The following is a 9,881-nucleotide window of genomic DNA, read 5'->3' on the forward strand; positions in this document are numbered from 1 at the left end:
AATCACGTATATATACATGATTTTGCATTTCTGGGTAGGGGGTGAGAGCAAGCCGTAAGCGTGCCCTACCCATGCCGCCATTTGTCACTGTCAATCACCGGGTCCTGGACGGTAATTACTCGCTGCACCTGGTGATTACCGATGATCACCGACTGGGTGGAGGACTGTTTTGTTTACTAACAGTCCTTCTCCCTGTCAGTTGGGGCACACTGCTGTGGATGGCTGTGCAGAGCTGTCCTGCAGTCCTGCTATAAGTTGCTGATAGCCGCCTTTACTAGTAGAAAAACAAAAATTCCAGTATATATACAGCCATTTGTAAACGCTATAACTTTCACGTAAACCAATTAATTTACATGTATTGGGATTTTTAGCAGACATGTAGCAGAATACATTTTGGCCTAAATTTATGACGTAATTTGAATTTTTTTTTTTTTTACTGGACATCTTTAATTGCAAAAACTCAAAAATATTATTTTTTTCCTCAAAATTGTTAGTCTATTTTTTTTATAGAGCAAAAATAAAAAAAACCGCACAGGCGATAATATACCACTGAAAGAAAGCTCAATTCGTGGGGAAAAAAGGATGTAAATGTAATTTGGGTGCAGCGTTGCATGACTGCGCAATTGTCAGTTAAATTAACACAGCGCCGTAACACAAAAAATGCCCTGGTCAGGAAGGGGGGTAAATCCTCAAGAGGGAAAGTGGTTAATATGTGTTTGATTTTAAGAGGATGAGGTTGCAACCCTAGCTTTACCTTATTTACTAAGCTCTGGAGCAACTGCATTTGCAGAGCACAATTGCACTTTGTAAAGTGCACAGTCTATTTGACTTTAGTAAATCAACCCCTACATTGCCAAAAGTATTGGGACGCCTGCCTTTACACGCACATGAACTTTAATGGTATCCCAGTCTTAGTTCGTAGGGTTCAATATTGAGTTGGCCCACCCTTTGCAGCTATAACAGCTTCAAATGGTCTGGGAAGGCTGTCCACAAGGTTTAGGAGTGTGTCTATGGGAATGTTTGACTATTCTTCCAGAACTGTATTTGTGAGGTCAAGCACTGGTGTCGGACGAGAAGGCCTAGCTCGCAGTCTCTGCTATAATTCATCCCAAAGGTGTTCTAACGAGTTAAGGTCAGGATTTTGTGCAGGTCAGTCAAGTTCCTCCACTCCAAACTCGCTCTTCCATGTCTTTGTGCTTTGCTTTGTGCACTGGTGCGCAGTCAGTTTGGAACAGGAAGGGGCCATCCACAAAGTGTTCCCACAAAAAATGGGAGAATGAAATTGTCCAAAATGTCTTGGGATGCTGACGCCTTAAGAGTTCTCTTCACTAGAACTAAGGGGCCGATCCCAACCCCTGAAAAACAACCCCACACCATAATCCCCCCATAATCCCTCCTCCACCAAACCTTCCAATTGGCACAATGCAGTCAAACAAGTAACGTTCTCCTGGCAACCACCAAACCCAGACACGTCCATCAGATTGCCAGACAGAGAAGCGTGATTGATCACTCCAGAGAACATGTCTCCACTGCTCTAGAGTCTTTAGAGTCTTGCTCTAGTGGTGCTTTACACCACTGACGCATTGCATTGCACTTGGTGATGTAAGATTTAGATGCAGCTGCTTGGCCATGGAAACCCATTCAATGAAGCTCTCTACATACTGTTGTTGTGCTAAACTGAAGGCTTCGCAAAGTTTGGAGGTCTTTAGCTATTGACTCTGCAGACAGTTGCCGACTTCTGCACATCGTGCATTTTAGCATACGCTGACCCCGCTCTGTCATTTTACATGGCCTACCACTTCGTGGCTGTGTTGCTGCTGTTTCCAGTTGCTTCCACTTTGTTATAGTACCACTAACAGTTGACCGTGGAATATTTAGTAGCAAGAAAATTTCATGGATGGACTTATTGCACAGGTGGCTGTAGCAATCGTGCACAAAGAGACAGATACGAATCTCCATTTTGGCAAAGAACCGTCCATCTTGTACAATCATATCTCTCTCCCTCTTTTCTCATCCCCCTCCCTCTCTGTTGAGTGACATGTGGTCTGTTTGATGCAGAGTTCAAAAAGGCATCGAAACCCAGTGGGAGGGTGTCCTGGCTATAAAACCTCACCAGCTAGGTGCCTAGCTGTCTGTTCGCTGTGCAATCTGGGATATCGTAAAAGTGTAAACCAAGTCCCTCACTGAACTTCAAAAGACCTTCCAAGGGGTCATAAAAACAGACTTACTGTTAAAAACTCACTTTTTCATATAAGTTGATATCTTCACGTAGGACATAATTACCTAAACATGGGATCCCCATATTCGGACGGCTCAATTTGAGACCATTCTCCTGGTATGTTGCACCCCTTATCTGACACATGTAAGAGAGCAGAAAATTATATCTCCTGAACCATTCAAGTAGATATGACATGTTTCATCTCTAACCATTCCGCAGATGCGGCTGAGTATTAATATACTAGTGCCCAGGCTGGCAAATGCCCCGAGAATGAGTTATGAATCATAAAAGCAGCTATGAGAGTTTCTAGTCATAACTTAGGGCTCCACCTACACTTCCCTCCCCAAAGGAGACGATTGGTTTCACTGCTCCAGGGAGACACCCTGCTGAGATCCTAGAAAAAGGATGTTATGCTTGGTGTGGGGAGAGAGAAAAGAAGAGTCTCCTGTTCTTAACATCGAAACTGACAGAGACAAGAAATCCTTTTGACTTATGAAACTTGAAGCTGCTTACACCAAGGCTGACTGGCAAGAACTTTAACCCTCTAAATTCCTTTCTGTTATCTCTTTGCTGTGCTATTGTTCTCTGTATATTTATATATATATATTGGCTACATCTTTTTTCTGCAAATATTTTTATTGCTCCCTTTTGACCTTTTAGTAATAAATCTTACTTTCTGAAATTACGAATTCCTGCTGCTGAAAAGTGTTACTGTGTGTTTAACCCTCTGTATAACCTGCCTGCGGTGACAGTGGTATACAGACAATTATTCAAACATCATAGTGTTATTGCTAATATTGCCGAGTTTCCTCTTTCTCTGTACAAAAAGGAGGTGGTGACAGTGTGAAGGGTTATTTGCGTAATTAACCTGACCCAGTAACAATCACACTCAGGTTGCCGGTACATCGATTGTGGTCCATTCGCTGGAAAATCGTTGTTCAGGGTGCAGTTGGGTGTGGCATTTTTACGCAAGTGACATCGCGGTTTTAGATTGGCTAGTCCTTCGGTCACGAGTTTGGTGTGAAGGGCTGGGATCTGACATCGCGATCGTCACAGTGGCAACCTATCACAGTACCAAGCTTGAATTCACTGAGCTCCTGAGAGCGACCCATTCTTTCACAAATGTTTGTAGAAGCAGTCTGCATGCCTAGGTGCTTGATTTTGTACAATTGAGATTATTGGAACACCTGAATCCAATGATTTGGAGGGGTATCCCACTACTTTGGAAAATATATAGTGTATATTAAAGGGTTATTTCACCTTTACCAAAAAAACTGCCTATGCAGATAAGGGGTGTCTGTAAATAAAACAAACTGCAGCTCTGACTAAAGTTGAATAATGCCCTTGCTATAGGTGTAGGCCAATTATTTACCTTATGAAGCTTGAGTGGAATACTCCCAGGACGTTGCTAAGTGAGGCCTAGTCATTCCTGCCACCTCCTCCATCAAGAGAGAGTTCTCAGACGCTGAGCTCAGAGCTACTACATCAGGGGAGAGAAAGAGCATGTGAGGGGGTCTGAATCAGATAAAAAGTTCACTCCTGTGATGGTGGAAGTGAGCAGAGAAAAAGATTAGGTCTCACTCAGCAAAGTCTCAGCAACATCCTAGGAGTATTCCAATCAAGCTTCATAAGGTACGTAAATGGCCTACACCTATAGCAAGGACATTATTCAACTTCAGTCAGAGACACAGTTTGGTTTCATCCACAGATGCCCCTTACCTGCATAGGCAGTTCTGTGGTGAAGGTGAACTATCCCTTTAAAGTTCACTAAAATGGGGGTGTGTGACTAGATGTGAAGAGAGCTAGACGTGTGGTGGCTGTGCTACGCTCTGAACTAATCCTTTCGCTTATCCTGTTGTAGCAGTCTACCTATTTCTCACCCTCGGCTTCTCCCTGACAGCGGTAAGCCTGGTGGGCACACCGCCTCTATGTACCAAGTCACCAAGCAAGCAAAAATTGGGTCAGCCTTTGGCTGTCCCCTCGCACTTCTCTCCTCGGGCAGCCATCTTGGCCACGAGGCCAGCTCCTACTGCAGTGTCGGCGGGCACACAGACATCTCCGGAGAACATGGAGGATCCTGGACCATCTCCGGATGATCTCATAGCAGCCATCACCTCCTGCAAAGAAGCCCTGACTTCCAAGATTTACTCACTATCCACAGATATAGGTCTTATCCGTCATGATATGGAGAAGTACAGCTCTAGGCTGACTGAGGCGGAATCCCGCATATCCCAGGTGCAGGACGCGGTTCAGACCGACTCTATGGAACTCAGGGCTCTCCAAAGGCAGGCAAAAGCACACCAAGGCAAATCTATCAATATGGAAAATAGGCTACGCTGGAACAACCTGCGGATAATAGGCATAGCGGAGAAGGCTGAGAGCTCGAAAACCTGCAAAATTTGTGTAGCACTTTCTACCCAAACTACTGGGCCTCCAGAATCTCTCACCTGCATTTGTGGTGGAGTGGGCCCATCGGGTCCCTCCTGCCACCACGCTCCCCTGAGGCCTTTTCTAATCAAGATCCTAAACTACTGGGACCGGAAAATGCTGCTGTCGGCCTTGCGGAATTCACCTGAGCTTTCATTTGAAAATGTCAAGATTTCTCTGTATCCTGATTACTCTTCTGAAGTGCAGCAATACCGGCGCTCTTTCACTGAGATTTGCAAATGTCTCCGAGAGTGCGGCCTGAAGTACAGCCTCCTATACTCGAGCAGACTCAGGATCCTGGATGGTGGTACCACCCGATATTTTGATAGTCCTGCCATGGAGGACACTTGACTGGAAAACCGATAGGGCATCAGATTTCAAGAGCTCTGTAAGTACTCTGTTTTCTTTACCCCTTCCCTTTACTCCCCTTACCTTCTCTACACTCCTTGCCTTGGTTGGACCTCTCTTCTGTGCCCTTCATCTTTCATCCAACACCGTTATACAATTGGAGTTATTCCTCAGCTTATTCTCTACTGATTAAATTGCCATCCCACAAAGGACTGGGACTCCTATGACTTTAGTTTTTCTCCTATCATCCTTCCAGCCCGCTATGATGGCCTAAGGAGTGAAAGACTCTCGCTTGCACAAGTATTGTCAGCTTCCCCAAGAAGGACTGTCGAATGGACGTTTGGAGTCCGCAATCTGTTTCTAGGTTTTGGGTACAAACCCTGCACCAGTATCCAATTTTGTTTATTTTTCGTGGTGCAAGTGTAGGGTTTTGTTGTTTTGAGGAGTGGGGGGATCTCGTTACATTAGTTATGTATTTCTTTTGTAATACTCATCTAGATTTATTCATGCAAAGGCTTAGACTGATTTTGCTAGTGTCCTAGAGGATTGAAATTGCCTCATAACCTTACACCATCCATGTGTACCACTCTTCTGCCCTGGAGGACTGGGCTTAGATTGGAATCTCTCCCCTCCAATACCTTACCCCCGTATATTCCACTTTGGCTGAACCCTTCCCTTTCCTACTTTATCACAATCCCAGACCCCCAGGCCTGAGCTAAATACAAAATAAAAACATTGGTACACATCACTGGCATAATGGTTTACTCCTCTTTCATATATTTTGGTCTTGCCCTGCTATTGTGCCATTTTAGCAGGAAGTGTTACAAACTATTGGAGATATAGCACAAATTACAGTATTCCTTGACCCAAAGTATTGCCTGTTGAGGCTGGTAGAACCCTTAGTTCCTGCAGCAGCTAAATGCACCCCCCTTAATACACTGTTATTTTATGAACGTAAAACAATTACTTAGTGTTGGAAACAACCCTCTCCTCCTACAATACCTTTCTGCCCTTATATCAAACTACCAATGCTAATAGAGGATGCCCCCGTAAAATTCACAAAATCTGGTCCTGCTGGTTAGATAATGCCTCCACCGCCACCATGGTGGAGGACAGGAGGACTTAGAATTGTATGTAGTTATTTACTGTGTTTTCCCTTCCTTCTTCCCATGGTCTCTACATTTGACTGTATTTGTTTAAGCCTTGTATGTCCTGTACCCCCCCTGTACCCCCCCCCTTCAGGGTTTAATTTTAGTTAGGTTTGGTGTTGGTTTTGTTGGGCCAGTGGCAGCTTGCTTATGTGGGTACATTCATATTTGAGGTCAGGGAGTGGTAAAAGTAGGCAGTTGAGCCGTGCTTTTACCCCCACCCCTTAACACAATACAGTGGGCAGAGGTACACACAGCACAGCAAACTTTTTACCCTACTGAGTTCAGCAGGCAGTACTGCCACCAAATGCAACCCATGAAAGTGAACGGAGCACGCTGCAACCACAGTGGCGTAGACATTTCAGGGTTAAAATAGCTTGTCAGCTAATTTATATCAAAATTTTGCTTTTCAAAAGGGCAGCAAGGGCTGCAATCAGTATAAGCAAGCCATAGACATGTGCAATTTGTTTAGTTCCAAATCTAAACTCGGACAAACTTTTAATTATTTGGAGATAACTAACATTTTTTTTATTTTGGAGATTCGGATGTATTTGAATCTCAGAATGACAACAGTAACGAATTTAAATGAATCCGAAATAAATTATAATGAAACAACAAAATTAATTTATTCAATTCGGATATATGAAGCATGCCATTCAGGTTCGGTATAGATTTTGAGGTAAACCCCAAACCAAAATTTAAAAAAATGGGGTGCCTCCCCAAAATCCATACAAGATGCTTATCTGAGCATGCAGCCCAGAAAGCCAGGAAAAAAGGAATGAGTGTGCACCCCCCTCCTGAACCATACCAGGCCACATGCCCTAAACATGGGGGGGATCCCCTCCAACACACCTTGTCCCCATGTTGATGAGGACAAGGACCTCTTTCCCACAACCGGGGCTGGTGGTTGTGGGGGTGCAGAGGGTAACTTATTAGAACTCGGTGACCTTACCAGGTGACCCTGCCCTGAATTTACTTTTCAATGGGGGAGAATCAAAATTGTAGTAATTTGTGCACTGCCAAATATAAATGAATAACAATGTGACACTAATATGCCTTGGATCAGCTGCTGCAATCACTAATTTGTGGTTGTTAAACACAAAACAAAAGAAAAAATGTGTTGCGCTACTACTGATAGGTGAAAGAGAATCATCCTGTCACCTAAGCTCCTCCCCACGCGTATCATCACAGACCACGTGACTTCCTCAGGGGTAGCCAGATGACATGGGCTAATCGCTTATATGGATACCGCTATCCCAGCTGATGGCTGGGAACTGTGTGGATACTGTATGTCTGCCTCTGTTACACAACACTTTTGGTGATACTGGGATAGCAGTATCCATATAAGCGATTAGCACATGTTACCTGGCTACCCCTGAGAATGTCACGTGGTCTCTGACAGGAGAACCGACATGTAATTTTAATAAAGATCTTTGGGCATTTTAAGTACTACACTATGACAGATTCCTTTGTCCTTGTCAGCTTTATTTAACAGATTGACAGCAGTGGGAGTTTACCATTACCTGTGTGCAGTGGAGGAGAGTGATTAAAAACCTACAGAGACATCTATGCAGATCCTCCATTGGTGTGGAGAAAGTGCTCCTGACCTGCTTTTAATTAAATAGAACCATATGGGAATGGGGGAGAAGCAGCTGTCATTCCGCAAGTGTCTCTTGATAGGACCAGTTGTGTTCAATGGGCGTCAGAGTTTCTTTTATTCTCATGGGTTGGTGATCATCATGATTGACACTGAATTTACATTGGGGGACATGTTTATTTATTTATTTTTTAAAATAAAGTACTTGTCAAAAACTGTGTTTGTGCTTTTATTTACTTCTGACATTATTTTGGTGAATGAGTAGTGGTACTATCGATCCCATACACATTCTCGATCCCATACACATTCACATGGGGGGGGGGGCTGCATCTGGGGGCTCTTGTCCTCATAAACATGGGAACAGGGTGCTTTGCTTCCCCCAAAGCACCCCCCATGTCAAAGATATGTGGCCTGGTATGGTTTCGTGGGGGGTGCTCACTCATCCCCCCTCCTTTCCTAACCTGCCGTGTTGCATGCTCAGATAATGGTCTGGTATAGATTTTGTGGGGTTCCCCTCAAAATTCATGCTCCCACAGACCCATGGACCCCCACTCTATTTTTTTCAATGCTTCTTTTGTTTACATTCTGGTATTATGATTAGCCATAGATGTAAGCAAGTCGCATAGAAGTCTCAAACAGGTCTCATCAAAAGTCGCAAGCAATTCACATCAAAGTTGCAAGCCACTGAAATAATATAACGAATGAATCCAAAATAACTTCAGACACTATTTGATCAGGATATAACAAGAATACAAAATGAACTCCAAAATCGAATAATTTAACATAATGAATATGACAAAACAAAATGATTTACTTAATCTGGAACAAAACATTTTTTTTTCCTTCTGCACATCTCTATCAAGCTCCATGAGTAGCCCTTTTGAGTTTTTAAAATGACCCAGATGTAGCTTCACTGCCCTGGGCTGGGAAAATCTAGTGTATAGCTATGCTGTAGCCAACTGAACATCAATTTGCTTGTTAGGTCTAATCAGATTTATCCTTAAACCTGGGTGCTGATTGCTTCTACCTGCCTCTGGAAGAAGGTTTCAGAAATAGTTTAGAAGGGTCAGTCACTGGATTATAAATATTTATCTTACCTTAGCCAATCCCCAAGAGGCTTGCCCAGAAGTAGTGGTTGGGGGCGAAGATAAATATTTGGGAAACTCTGATCAGAGGTCTCTCTCCTGGGGTCTCCCTCCACTGGAAGGCAGCAGGTGTGTGATGCAGAAAGTTACTGCTGTTAGTCCTCAGCTTGTGCTATGGCTAAGGGCTTCATTGAAGCTGGACTGAAGGAGTCTTGCTGGAGGATCCCACCTGTGGAAACTGGGCTGGAAGAGTGGCGCAGGGGAGCTGCTTGGGAGCGGCTTCTGGACACTCCAGCATTACTTTGAGGCTACTACTGAAGGGCCTAATACTGCTGAAACAGGACTTTGAGAATATGTCCTCCAAGACCTGCGTGTGCTTTTGAATATCCTGCACTCTCATCTCTCCTTTCTGCCCAGGTTCAAAATCTGCAATAAAACATCAAAAACTCCCCTAGATAGAGCCTGAATCTTGTCGGTGTGCTTCTGGAGCTGGTACCAAGGGCCCGTCTGGGGGGAAACACTACACAAAATAGATATAAACCCCAATCTAATGGCTTTTAGTTTTCTAAAGCACTATGAATCATAAACATTTTGTAATAATGATATTTTGTTTCACAGATTTTTTCAGCCTTTATTACAACTCAGTGCTTCTGATCCCCTGCAGTCTCTTCATTTTGCTTGGAGTCACCACTAAGAGAGTGAGACAGGGTGACAATGCAGGAGAACAATGGAGAGACATGGACAGAGAGCTGTCGCACTATAAAACAGGAAGTGCCTGCAAAAGTTACATTAATATATTCATGCTTATATGAGATTTTAATGAGTGGGTTTACAGTTGCTTTAAGCATTAGATGCAATGTAAACATTTTACTTCACTTGACATCTTGCTTTTATTTTAATCAGTCCAGTAAACCGCACATCTGCAACATTTTTTGCCCAGACCCGGTGAACGTGTATAACCAAGCTCTCTCTCTACAGGACTGGATGAACACATCCACATCCTGTTCTCTCATCCTGTCTTGAAGTCTTCTTAGGTCCTTAGAGGTGGGAGACAAGTG

This window comes from Staurois parvus, unplaced genomic scaffold (assembly GCF_062004578.1).
Source record: "Staurois parvus isolate SC_StPar_1 unplaced genomic scaffold, SC_StPar_1.0 ptg000226l, whole genome shotgun sequence".
In the NCBI taxonomy this organism is placed as follows: domain Eukaryota; kingdom Metazoa; phylum Chordata; class Amphibia; order Anura; family Ranidae; genus Staurois; species Staurois parvus.